This window comes from Podarcis muralis, chromosome 15 (genome assembly GCF_964188315.1).
Source record: "Podarcis muralis chromosome 15, rPodMur119.hap1.1, whole genome shotgun sequence".
NCBI lineage: Eukaryota > Metazoa > Chordata > Lepidosauria > Squamata > Lacertidae > Podarcis > Podarcis muralis.
This window is the reverse complement of record NC_135669.1, coordinates 11,836,662-11,849,429: the sequence shown is the minus strand read 5'-3', so window position 1 is coordinate 11,849,429 and position 12,768 is coordinate 11,836,662. Positions and strand designations below refer to the sequence as shown.

Sequence of the window (12,768 nt, the reverse complement as noted above, 5' to 3'; positions counted from 1 at the left end):
AACAGCCTTTCTCAAAAAGGTCACTTGGAAGAAACTGTGTTTTAGGTGCAACTCAAGGAGATTATGGGGGATTAGCTAATTTATATATATATTTCTTTAAAGGAAATATTATGAGCGAATAATATCCAGCTGAACTGGAAGGCTCTCTCAGTAAATTAAAAACTCTGTGATAAAAGCTTTATTTCCCCTTTTCAAAATAGGAACGGTATGCAGTCGGGTGATATCTGAAATAGAGATTGTGTGTGTGTGTGTGTGTGTGTGTGTGTGTGTGTGTGTGTGTGTGTTTAACTTGGTTTTAATTAAACCTCAGTCAGGGCTGAGAAATGTGGTGAGAGCAGATAATTGCCATATTCCCAATGCAGATTTTAAACTATGGCTTTGATATGTGTAACTCCTGACTGACTTGTACCCCTGCATTGCTTCCAGGGTGAGAGGATGCTCTTCCACCTTTCAAGGAGAGTAGGCCAAGGCCACATCCACACCAAACATTTAAAGCATTCTTGTACCACTTTATTACCCCTCACAGAATCCTGGGAACTGTAGTTTGCTACGGGGGGGGGGCTGAGTTGCCAGATCCCTGTACCCCTTACAGAGTTTCAATTCTCCGAGTTCCCTGGGAAGAGGGACGGTTAGTTAAGCAATTTTGAAAACTGCAGCTCTGTGGGGGGAGTGGGGGGGTCTCTAAACAACTCTCAGAAGCCTTCGTAAATGATTGTCGTTGCTATAATCATCATCATCATAATTTACTAAATTTCCATAACAATCTTCATCCGAAGATCACAGGGCAGTTTACAATAAAAAAAACTCACAAAAATGCATAACATAAAGGTAAAGGTAAAGGGACCCCTGACCGTTAAGTCCAGTTGTGGACGACTCTGGGCTTGTAGCGCTCATCTCGCTTTATTGACCAAGGGAGCTGGCGTACAGCATGTGGCCAGCATGACTAAGCCACTTCTGGCGAACCAGAGCAGCGCACAGAAACGCCGTTTACCTTCCCGCTGGAGCGGTACCTATTTATCTATTTGCACTTTGATGTGCTTTCGAACTGCTAGGTGGGAAAAGCAGGGACCGAGCAACAGGAGCTCACCCCGTCATGGGGATTTGAACCGTGACCTTCTGATCGGCAAGCCCTAGGCTCTGTGGTTTAACCCACAGAGCCACCCGCGTCCCTTAACGCATAACATAGTAACAAACAAAAACAACATCTCCCCAACGAAATCGTGGGAGTAGTGGAATGGGTTTTTTGCCTGGCGCCTGAAGATAATCAACGAAGGCCCCAGGTGAGCCACCACCGGAAGAGTATTCCACAAACTACAGTTCCAGTGATTCTGTGCCGGAAGCCCTGGCTACATGCAGTTCTATGAGAGTGCTTTAAATGTAGGGTATGGATGCAACCCAAATGCAGTGTGAGAGAAAAATATGGGAAGAGGCAGCAGACCCTCCAAGTGTCCCTATTTTCCAGGGACAGTCCTGGATTTACAGAAGCTGTCCCAGTTTGATTTGACCCTGGAATGTCCCGCTTTTCCTAAGGACGTCCCAATTTCCATCAGAGAATGTCGGAGGCTATGGTTGCAGTGAGAATGAAACTTAAAGGCTGTAGTGAAGAAGCTATTGCCTGAGACATAATGATGTTGCCCATCTACTCTGGGCGGCTTCCAATAAAATATTGAAAAACAATAAAACCTCAAACATTAAAAACCTCCCTGTCTTCAGATGCCTTCTAAAGTCAAATAGATGTTTATTTCCTTGACATCTGAGGGAGGGCGTTCCACAGGGCGGGCACCACTACCGAGTAGGTCCTCTGCTTGGTTCCCTGTAACCTCGCTTCTCACAGGGAGGGAACTGCCAGAAGCATAACTGTCAACTTTTCCCTTTTCTTTCGAGGAATCCTATTCGGAATAAGGGAATTTCCCTTTAAAAAAGGGAAACGTTGACAGCCATGGCCAGAAGGCCCTCAGAGGAGGACCTCAGTGTCTGGGATGAATGATGGGGGTGGAGACGCTCTCCAGGTATACTGGGCCGAGCCTGTTTAGGGCTTTAAAGGTCAGCACCAATACATTTATTATGTGAAAGGCCATAATTATCTTAATATAATAATGTCTTCGGGGCTTCTTCTGAATCAGTAGTCTGAGTCAGTAGGGATAGTCAAGGCCTATGGGCACATTCAGATTTTTGAGCAAAACCTCCACCTCTGATCACTTCTCTCACCTGTTCCCCAGTTCAACTGCCCCCCAACAGAGAGTGAAAACTTCGCTTTCCCAGTGGACTTGGGTGAAAGTTTGATCCAGTAGAATTAATCTGAGCCTTGAAAAGCACATAGAGCTGAAAGAAGAAGTGGAAGACAATATCTGTTTTCCAACTTCCTCCTACAGCGCTGTGTACTTCTTAAGAGAGAGAAAAGTAACCGACCTCACCACCACATGGCCAAGGAGCCGGCCCGTACAGGGGGGTGAGCAACCAGGTACACTGTCCAAGACTTTGGAAGGCTAAACTGGCTAACAAGAGCCCCGTCTTGGGACTCAGGTAAGCTCTGCATGGGCCTGCCAAGGGGGCAGCTCATAGGCTCTGTGGGTATGTAGTGAGATAATACATTTCTATAAGAATCAGAAATAAAGCCTTCAAATGGTCAAATTTACATTCACTAATCATTGCCGTGGGAATATATTTGAACTATTATTTCCTCCACTATATTTATTTAGTTCTTCTTCTGCTTCTTCTGCTTCTTCTGCTTCTTCTTCTTCTCCATTGTAAACCTTTAATTGCTATCTTGATGTTTTTCAGATCAGTTTGCCCACTGATGAAGCTTGGCTTGAGTTCTAATCATTGCCAATCCAACTGTCCTCCATCCGAACCAGCATTGTCAAACTTTTCAAACTTCATGGGACTTCTCTCTACATTTTCATCACTGAACACGTTGAACAGCATCTAGACCACAACAGAGTGCTGAGGGACCGCACATGCTACCTCTTGCCAGCTGGAGAAGAACCCATTAAAAAGTACTCTCTAGGTATGGATTTTCAATTGACTCGAGAAAGCATTTAATAGTTATTCTGTTCAGACGAACTTTCCCAAGCTTAGCATACCAAGCTATATGAATCAATTATATTTACTATATCAATTATACCACTCATTTTCCCAAAAGGAGTTGCGTTCATGAAAAACCTATGGTAGGTAGATACCCACTAAATTTATGATTATTTTTCTGTATAATGTTAAAAGCAAGGATTCCAGCTGTCTGTGTCCCCTGACTGCTCTCTGATCTCAGCTGAACTCACTGTGAATCTCCTGGAAGTGGGGCCGCTGGTGACATGGAGAGCATGAGTGATGTGCGCAGCTCTCCTTCTCCTCCAAGCGTTTTCTGAATGCAAGTAGACATAAAACTTGAATAGGGATTGCGTGAGGTGAGATGGCAATGAAGCAAGTCGTAAAAAGTGTGTGTGGCGAGGGGGTGCTCATTGTGTTCAGTGTTGAGGAGGAATAGTAGCAACCTTCTGTGGTTCAATTGATGAAGGATATGCTATGAGTACAATGAATGAATGAATGAATGAATGAATGAATGAATGAATGAATACCTGCTTGAAGAAGCAGTAAAGGTAAAGGTAAAAGGACCCCTGACCAGTTGTGGCCGACTCTGGGGTTGCAGCACTCATCTCGCTTTATTGGCCGAGGGAGCCGGCATACAGCTTCCGGATCATGTGGCCAGCATGACTAAGCCGCTTCTGGCGAACCAGAGCAGCGCACGGAAACACCGTTTACCTTCCTGCTGGAGCGGTGCCTATTTATCTACTTGCACTTTGACGTGCTTTCGAACTGCTAGGTTGGCAGGAGCTGGGACCGAGCAACGGGAGCTCACCCCGTCGTGGGGATTCAAACCGCCGACCTTCTGATCGGCAAGTCCTAGGCTCTGTGGTTTAACCCACAGCGCCATCCACGTCCCTTCTGAAGAAGCAGTACCATCTGCTTAATATTCCTCTCCTTGAGGTAGGGTCTGGCTTAGGGAAAGGCGACCTAGCTATGATTTGTCATGGTATCTATAACACATAACATGTTGTTAGGCAAGAAAGCAGGACATAGGATTATATCCAACTAAGTTCTACTCAAAGTAGATCCACTGAAAATAATAAACCTAAGTTAGTCATGTCCGTTAACTTCACTGGGTTTAGTCTGAGTAGGACTAGCATTGGCAACAACCAGGGACGCAGGTGCGCTGTGGTCTAAACCACTGAGCCTCTTGGGCTTGCCAATCAGAAGGTTGGCGGTTCAAATCCCCGCTATGAGGTGAGCTCCCGTTGTTCTGTCCCAGCTCCTGCCAACCTAGCAGTTTGAAAGCACGCCAGTGCAAGTAGATAAATAGGTACCGCTGCAGCTGGAAGGTAAATTGTGTTTCCATGCTCTCTGGTTTCTGTTGCGCCAGAAGTGGTTTAGTCATGCTGGCCACATGACCTGGAAAGCTGTCTGTGGACAAATGCCGTCTCCCTCGGCCTGAAAGCGAGATGCAAAACTCTGCAAATAGCCATTAAAATAATAACAATAAAAATTAAACAGCTGCAAAAAGCCTGCTGGCATCTAAAGTTCTGCCAAAAGACATGGGAAAGCCAAAAGCAAGGATGGCTGCTGTGTTTCTGCTGAAAGATTGGAACATGCAACACTCAAAGCCTGGCTTCTAGCTGTGGCCTCTCAGGCCTCTGTACCACTAGGGACAATGGTGCTTCTACAGATGATTTCAGTGATTGAGCTGGGATCAGTGGCGTAGCGTGGGGTGCAGGGGGTGCCGGCCGCACCGGGTGCAACATCTGGGGTTAGGGCAAATCCACAGGTTAGGGGGTGCAAATCCATGGGTTAGGGGGCGCAAATTACTTGCCTTGCCCCGGGTGCTGACAACCCACGCTACGCCACTGGCTGGGATATAATGGCTCAGGTGGTCCTTCAGGTACCATGGACCCAAATTCACACAGGTTTATATTGTTGAACACCTTGACACCACCCTGATTTCTCCCCACCTCGCAATGCTTTTGTCTGAGCAAAACTCCCTGCTGCTTCCTGGTTAGGCTGTGACTTGTAAATATCTTGACTTTTTGTGCTACTTTAAATACTGTCTTGAGATTTTTTTGTTAATGTGCTGAGGAGTTAAATGTAATAGAACCATCATTAACCAATTTTATTGAACTAATAACTCAGAAAGACCCTGCTCTTACCATTTGTAGCTGGGCTAACAACTTAGCCGTTTTTAGCACCCCAGTTAAGAATACTCCTAATTAAGAACCAGGAGATATACATAAAGAGACTGATGTGAAGTCCTCTTTCAATTTTTCAGACTGTGAGAATACCTCTTCGAATTTTATGGTGTTACAATCTCTGCTTGAACAATCTGCAGACAGAATGTAAAATTATGTGCTGAATTGTGTGTGCATGTGTGTTTAATTACTGTTAGACTCAGGACAGACAGGAGCCTTTTTAAAATGCAAAAATTAAAACATGCTATAAATACAGTGGTGGGGGAAGAGAGATAGTATAGTATAACATCACCATACATCTTGATGGCTTAAGAAAGCATTCATTTTATTGTAGAGTTTTAAAGAATTGATTGTTTTATTGCACTATATTATTCCTATGTCTGTTATTCCTAATTGTCATGGTGAGGCACCTTGAACACCTTATGGTGGAGGGGAAGAATGCAGGTGCTTATTTAATAAGTAAATAACATGCATTCAGCTTCTTCCAGAAGGTACTTCTTACACCTGAACTAGCAGAAGCCAAAGCTAGCAGGGGACTAGTATTATTATTATTATTATTATTATTATTATTATTATTACTACTACTACTACTACTACTACTACTACTACTATTACTACAGTACTACTACTACTATTTTTAAAAAATCACTGCCACTCCAGTCTCCAGTGAACAGTAGAAGAGTTGATGTGAAAAAATTACTATTATTTTTATTTATATATCACCATATACCTGGAGGAGTTAGGGCAGTTCACAGAACTGTGTATTTCTATTCTTGCTCCCATAAGCTGGAGAAATGGTGCTGTGAGATACTTTCTCATATGCAAACATATTTATTACAAGCTACAGAGAGAATCTAGGCTCTCTTTGGATCAAGGGCAAATGGATCTTGTGAAAAATAGGCAGGTGAAACAGTTTTGATGCCTCCTCTAATCCAGCCCATTGACCCTAAGGCAGCTTCCATTATTGGTCAGCCTGCATTGACTTCCACCACCTGTGACATTGTGGGCAGGACACATAAGATATTTGCCATATACTGAGCTAAGCAGAGACAGACCTTTCACAAAGGTCTGAAAGCCTACAACTGTGATGGTGCAGGACTAGACGATCGGATCTCAGCTTGCTGGGGAACTCATAGATGACTGACTCAGCCTATGTCAGAGCAGCACGCATACTGAGAAAACATATTGATGCAATGGTCTCAGATGGTCATGAGACCCTGTACTAATAGGTGTGATTTTATGGACTTGGATTGATAGAAGGCTATCAATCAGTTAAAGATGGTTGAACTGATTAAATGTCTAGCATTTAACCAATTTGTCAGTTTGGATAACTGTCCAGAGGAATTACCAAGATAGGCCCCCTTTGCTGATCTTAGCACCCTAGAAGGTTTGTAGGGAAGGAGGTAGTATTTGAGATACATTTTTCCGCCTTCCCACATCAGTTTGTAATTATGATGATTATTTTTATTTCTTTTTTAAAAAAAAGTCATTGTGAAAATTCAGCAACATTTTAGTGGGAATTTTGCAAAGCAATTCCGTTTAATATAATACATTTTTGGCTTGAGTACTGCATTGCAAGATGACGAGGATGGCTGTGTTGAAGTCCACATATTGTTTCAGAAAGTGTGAATTGGGTTAGGTTTGCCTGTAACTGTGAACTGAATCGAATTTCTCCCCATCCGTATTCAGAACACCACAAGAAACTTACCAAGGGATGAATGAGTCACTCTGTTTCCAGTCTGTGTCACCTTTACATGTCTTCTCTTAGAAGTTCATTCCATCCCATTTCCATACCAATTTCCAATTTAGAAAGCAATGAAAAAATGTGCATAAGTCTTTAAATATGCATTTTAAACATATTTTCTCCAAAAATGCACTTTTCTAGATGTATTTTTTCTCAAAATTTGTATTTATAAATGCATTTTGATGTGCTTCTTGAGTTGGTAAGTTCTATATAATGTTCAGAGAAATGTGAAATCCCTGGAAGATATGGATCAGAGCCGATCGTATTCAGATTTGCAAAGACAGAATTCCTCAATCACTGCTGATGGTGGATCCACAATCTGGGTTACATGATGGAAGAATCTGACAGCGGCTTTCCCACACACTTGCTGATATGCTTGCTGTATTTTTAAAAAATCTGCCCTGAAGATTTGTTGACCATTTCTTCCTAATTCTCACACACCCAAATCGATGTGGGGTGTCTCTAAATTGTAACCAGTGAGAACAGCTGGAACCAAAAATAGCTGTCGATTGAGAGAGAACTCTTGCTTGCACAGAGCAGCCTGGTATTCTGCCTGTTTACATTATTTTGGCTCTTAAAACCACTTTAGCCATGGGTCAGGCTGTGTTTCCATCTTGTAATCTCTGCTGTCAAGTAAACAGGACATGGAGGAAAGCTTCTTGTTAATGCAGAAGCAGGAAAAAAACTTTTAGAGGGTGCATGTCGTTTGAGCCTTTAACCCCACATTGACCATCCAAATTGCATTTGTCTGACACAACTATGATGTTCTTGCGGGGTGGGGTGGGGTGGGGTTGAAGTGATACCACACGGGCTGCTACTTCAGAAAATCCAGTTGCAAAGAAGTTCCTGTTTGTGCTTGAATTGGTTTCAAAGCTTGTTTTGGGAATGTAATTTACCTAGAAGAGCAGGAATGCAGCTTTGCCTCAGAGGGGGAAGAGAAGCTCTTAAACTCTGTGGAGTTAAAGAAGTTTTCCTCTCCTCATCTCTGTTCCCATCCGCTTCAGGCACAGGGTGGTGACAGGTTGAAAAATGGACCGTTGCATAGCTGAGATAACTAACCGGGGCCAGAGACGTCCCATTTGCCCTGTCCTGCTACAGAAGATTGTGGATCGTGTACTGTGCAAACCAATCGAGAATTTCCTTTTTGTCTTGGCAACTTTTGGTATTCCCCAAGTCTTGAGTTGTGGGCCAGTTTTGCACAATGCACAGATTTCCGTACGTTTCTGAGCACAATTCAAAGTGTTGGTGCTGACCTTTAAAGCCCTAAATGGCCTTAGTCCAGTATACCTGAAGGAGCGTCTCCAACCCCATCGTTCTGCCCGGACACTGAGGTCCAGTGCCAAGGGCCTTCTGGCAGTTCCCTTGCTGCGAGAAGCCAAGTTACAGGGAACCAGGCAGAGGGCCTTCTCGGTAGTGGCACCCGCCCTGTGGAACACCCTCCCACCAGATGTCAAAAAGAAAAACAACTACCAGACTTCAGAAGACATCTGAAGGCAACCCTGTTTAGGGAAGCTTTTAATATTTAATAGACTATTGTACTTTAATATTTTGCTGGAAACCACCCAGAGTGGCTGGGGAAACCCAGCCAGATGGGCGGGATATAAATAATAAATTATTATTATTATTATTATTATTATTATTATTATTATTATTATTGGTGTGGAGAACCTTAGTGTGTGAACCAAGACCCCCTTAGGAAACAGCTGCTGCTTCACAGCAGTTGTTCCCATGACTGCCTGTAGTTGAAAAAACACAGCTGGAATTGTGGAAGCAGGAAGTTCTCCCTGTCTCTGGGAAGAGCATGGTTCACAAGCTGTACTTCTCCCTGCAAGCGCATCCACCAGAACAGCCTGCATCCGAGTCTTTTAATCCGAGTCATCAAGAGAAACAGCAGTCACTTCTTGTCTCCTGAACAAAAATATGCTTTTATTTTATTTTTGTGAAGAGTGCTATTCTCAAATGCATTGGGCATACCCAGTAGACAATTGCAAGTACTTTTTATAAATAATACCATTTTCCCAGTACTTTGTGAGTTTAATGTTTTGGGTGGGGGTGGGAAGTGATACTGTCCCCCTCTTTTGGGGTTGAATTGCAGCCTCCCCCCCCCCCATGTTTAGCTACAAAAGTAACTTTAACCCTGAAACCTGACATTTAATCAGAATATTTAGCATACTTGGAACAAATAGTTGTTGGTGATGCAGGAAAAATCAGGGAGAGAGCAAAAATGCTTATCATTTCCAGTGACAACAGGAGACCTCATACAAAAAACACTTGAGCTAGCAGGAGTTCCATTGCATTTCATGGAAAGCAAAGAGAGGGAGGGGGATATCCTGCAAGTTCAGAATATAACTCATCAAAATAAAACAGGAAGAGAGGCAGCAAACAGAAAAGAGAGAATCAAGAAGAATGAAACAGGGTTGTCACCAGATTAAAGAAACCTTAGGGTGAAACTGTAAGGTAAAGGTAAAGGGACCCGTGACCATTAGGTCCAGTCGTGACCGACTCTGGGGTTGTGGCGCTCATCTCACTTTACTGGCCGAGGGAGCCGGTGTACAGCTTCCGGGTCATGTGGCCAGCATGACTAAGCTGCTTCTGGCGAACCAGAGCAGTGCACAGAAACACCGTTTACCTTCCCGCCGGAGCGGTACCTATTTATCTACTTGCACTTTGACGTGCTTTCGAACTGCTGGGTTGGCAGGAGCAGGGACTAAGCAATGGGAGCTCACCCCGTCGCGGGGATTCAAACTGCCGACCTTCTGATCGGCAAGTCCTGGGCTTTGTGGTTTAACCCACAGTGCCACCCGCGTCCCAGGGTGAAACTGTACATTGCACTTAATCCACGCAGCTACATGTCTTTCTTTTTCTTAGATTAATAGCAACTGCAGCAAGGGGTGGTGGTATGAAGATCACAACATGTAGGGAGTTGAAGTCAATCCTTCCCTATCCCAGCCACAACCTCCCTTCCCCACATTGCTCCTGTAGCTTAGCAAAAAGGAGAAAAAAAGAAGAAAAATCCATTTGTGCGAAGTCGGCATCACTGCACACAATATATGAGGCATTACAAGTAAACTTAGTTGACTGGTGGTTTAAGTTTTAGTGGCTCAGTAAATCAAATGATAAAATTTTCATCAATGGGGTTGTGTATAAAATAGTAGGTCTGAAGCTAAGGGCGTATTTCCTTTTTGGGGCATATGTGGGGTGTTGCAAGAGGCATCCCAAAAACACATCCCCCAAACCCAGTTTCTCAAACGGGAAAGACTGTCTTCTAAGAAGGAGTTGGTTATCTTCCGCTGGAGGAGAGATCCTTAAGACGCAATATAAATGTCAGGAGCTTGTCCTACACTTGGGTAGGACCCTGACAGAGACACACGCCTGACTGGCATGTTCTCTCCCTCCTGGTCGAACATTTGGGAGCTTCAAAAGCTTTCTTCTGCCTGAACATCACAGCGACCAATGCCAACAGACATCGGCACACTTAGGGATCCACAGAGTCTTTGCAGCTTGTGTAACAGATCTCAGCAACTCAGCATTTTGGCTAATCTACGTTTATTTACATACAAACACCCATGAAGCACTGCAACATGGCTCCCTCTCTCTTTGTGATGGCCTGGGATTCGGATTCGGATGCTGAACCTGAGGAATCCCAGCCTGCACAGGATTCCCTGCCTCCAGAACCAGCTGAGCCGGGGCTGGGGCATGAGCCTGAAGAGTCCTCACCTGAGGTATAAGCATCAGCTAAGTCTGCTCTGGCTCCTGAGGTGATGGAGGACCCATTGCCTGCAGGTGCTCCACTCTCAGCCCCGTCAGAGGAAGCTGAGGTTGCCTCTGGGTCCGGTAACCCTCCAGCCTCTCCTGAGCTGCAGAGGCTCAGGGCAGAGAGGCGGAGGGAACTAAGTTCCCACAGGAGGAGTGCTTGCCTCCAGGCCAGGAGAGGCGAGTCACCTGAGGATTGGGGCTGCCCTATGCCTCAGGGCAGATAAAAGCCAGCCAGCCCCAGTCCCAAGTTGCAGGAGCAACGTTGCTGGTTGTCAGTTCCTGCCTGTACCCTGCCCTGCACCCAGCTTCAACTTTTACGGACTTCCTCCTTATTGCATCATCGACCACGGACTGGACTAGGACCTCACCTGTTGGTTAACCCCTGGGACCAGCACACTCTTTAGCATCAGACAGCAAAGAGAAAAGACAAAGGACAATAGTCCCACTTCACGGAACACTGTAACAGAAACATCCTGTTTCCGTCACTTCCCACATACACCGTCATGTGATAGACAACAATCCCATGACTGCAATCACGGAGCAGGAATTCTAACGATAACAGCCCTCTTCAGATATTTGGAGGGCATAGATAGCACAGCAAATTTGCTTTCTGTTGCTCCAGAGATCAGAGCCCAAGCCAATAGGTTAAATTATGAGACAGGAGACTTTGGTGAAACATCTGCATTGGCTGCATCAAGCCAGGTTTAAGACCCTTGTGATAATTTACAAGGTCCTGAACAGCTTTGGTCCAGGGTACCATAGGGATGGCCATTCTTACACCCCTTTCTTGACCACATCAGCAAATGTGTTGTTGGTTGTATCCCAGGTTGGCAAAACTCACACTGGCAATTAAGACCCTTCTATGACTGATAGATTGATAGCATTTATATCCCCCCACCACCCCAATTTCTGCAAGGAGCTCACCCAGTGAGCTTCATAACTGACTGGGGATTTGAACCCTGTTCTCCCAGCCCCTAGTCTGACGCTCTAAACACTATACTACGCTGTTAGTTGGTCTCTGATTTTTTTATTTACTGTATGGTTTTGTGTACAGTTGTACCTTGGCTCCCGGACGCCTTGGGAGTCAAACATTCCGGCTCCTAAATGAACAAAAACTGGAAGTTAGTCTTCTGGTTTTCAAACCTTCTTTTGGAAGCCAAACATCCGACGGGGCTTCCACGGCTTCTGATTGGCTGCAGCAGCTTCCTGCAGCCAATCAGAAGCCGCACTTTGGTTTCTGAACGTTTTGGAAATTGAACGGACTTCCGGAACAGATTCCGTTCGACTTCTGAGGTGTGACTGTATCATTGTTGTGAGCTGCTCTGATTTTTTATATGAACAGTGGTATATAAATATCTTTGCTAATAAATAAATTCCCCAAAAGCTGCTTGGGTGGAGAGGGTTAATTACAATTGTTTGTTACACACCTTGCTTTGTCCTTTCTTTTTTGCATGAATTTCTTTCTTCTCTCTATCTCCCTGGCTTTTGTATTTTTTGTTTTTTTTAGATCCTCTGAACTTGGAAGTATTCCTTTTCTCCCCCGCTTTCTTCCCCCCCTCCCTCTTCATTTTGCCTGAACGTGCGTCTTTGTCTCTCTGCGATTCAGGGTATTAACATGAGAGTGATGGCATTAATATTGATGTGGACCTCCCTTAGTAGAAGCTTCATTTCTGAGAGTGCCAGCAGCATATAAATAGTATTACTGGGTAATTAGCGAGCATCAAGCTGTGCTCTGATTTATCAGGATTTTATGTTTCACTTTTCTTGCCTCATCTAGCTTGTATTGGGTTTCCATTCCCAGATTGTGCCTAGAGAAACACTGAGCTGAACAGAACAGAAATGGATGAGAACAATTCGGGAGCAATGACATGTTCATTCTTGGCTCCTGTTTTCACCCCAATAGATCAGCTCCCATCAACTCTCAACAACATGGCCAATGGCCAGGGATGATGGGAGTTGTAGTTGTAGCAGCATCTGGACAGCCACAGCTTAGCCATTCTACAACAGAGATTATGCTTCTGTACAGAATGCAGC

General features: G+C 44.5%; 1 protein-coding gene across 10 annotated transcripts in view; it reads left to right on the top strand.

The window, feature by feature from the left end:
* The window catches only part of PKNOX2 (PBX/knotted 1 homeobox 2), a 432,230-nt gene that overhangs the window by 193,108 nt on the left and 226,354 nt on the right, over positions 1-12,768 (top strand). For 9 of the 10 annotated variants that reach the window (XM_077919659.1, XM_077919660.1, XM_028707745.2 and 6 more), the window contains one exon: positions 2,782-3,007. The exons of the other annotated variant lie outside the window; for it this stretch is intronic. The gene's annotated coding sequence lies outside the window, so the exon portion shown is untranslated. The remainder of the gene's footprint in view (positions 1-2,781; positions 3,008-12,768) is intronic. 10 annotated transcript variants of the gene reach the window in all.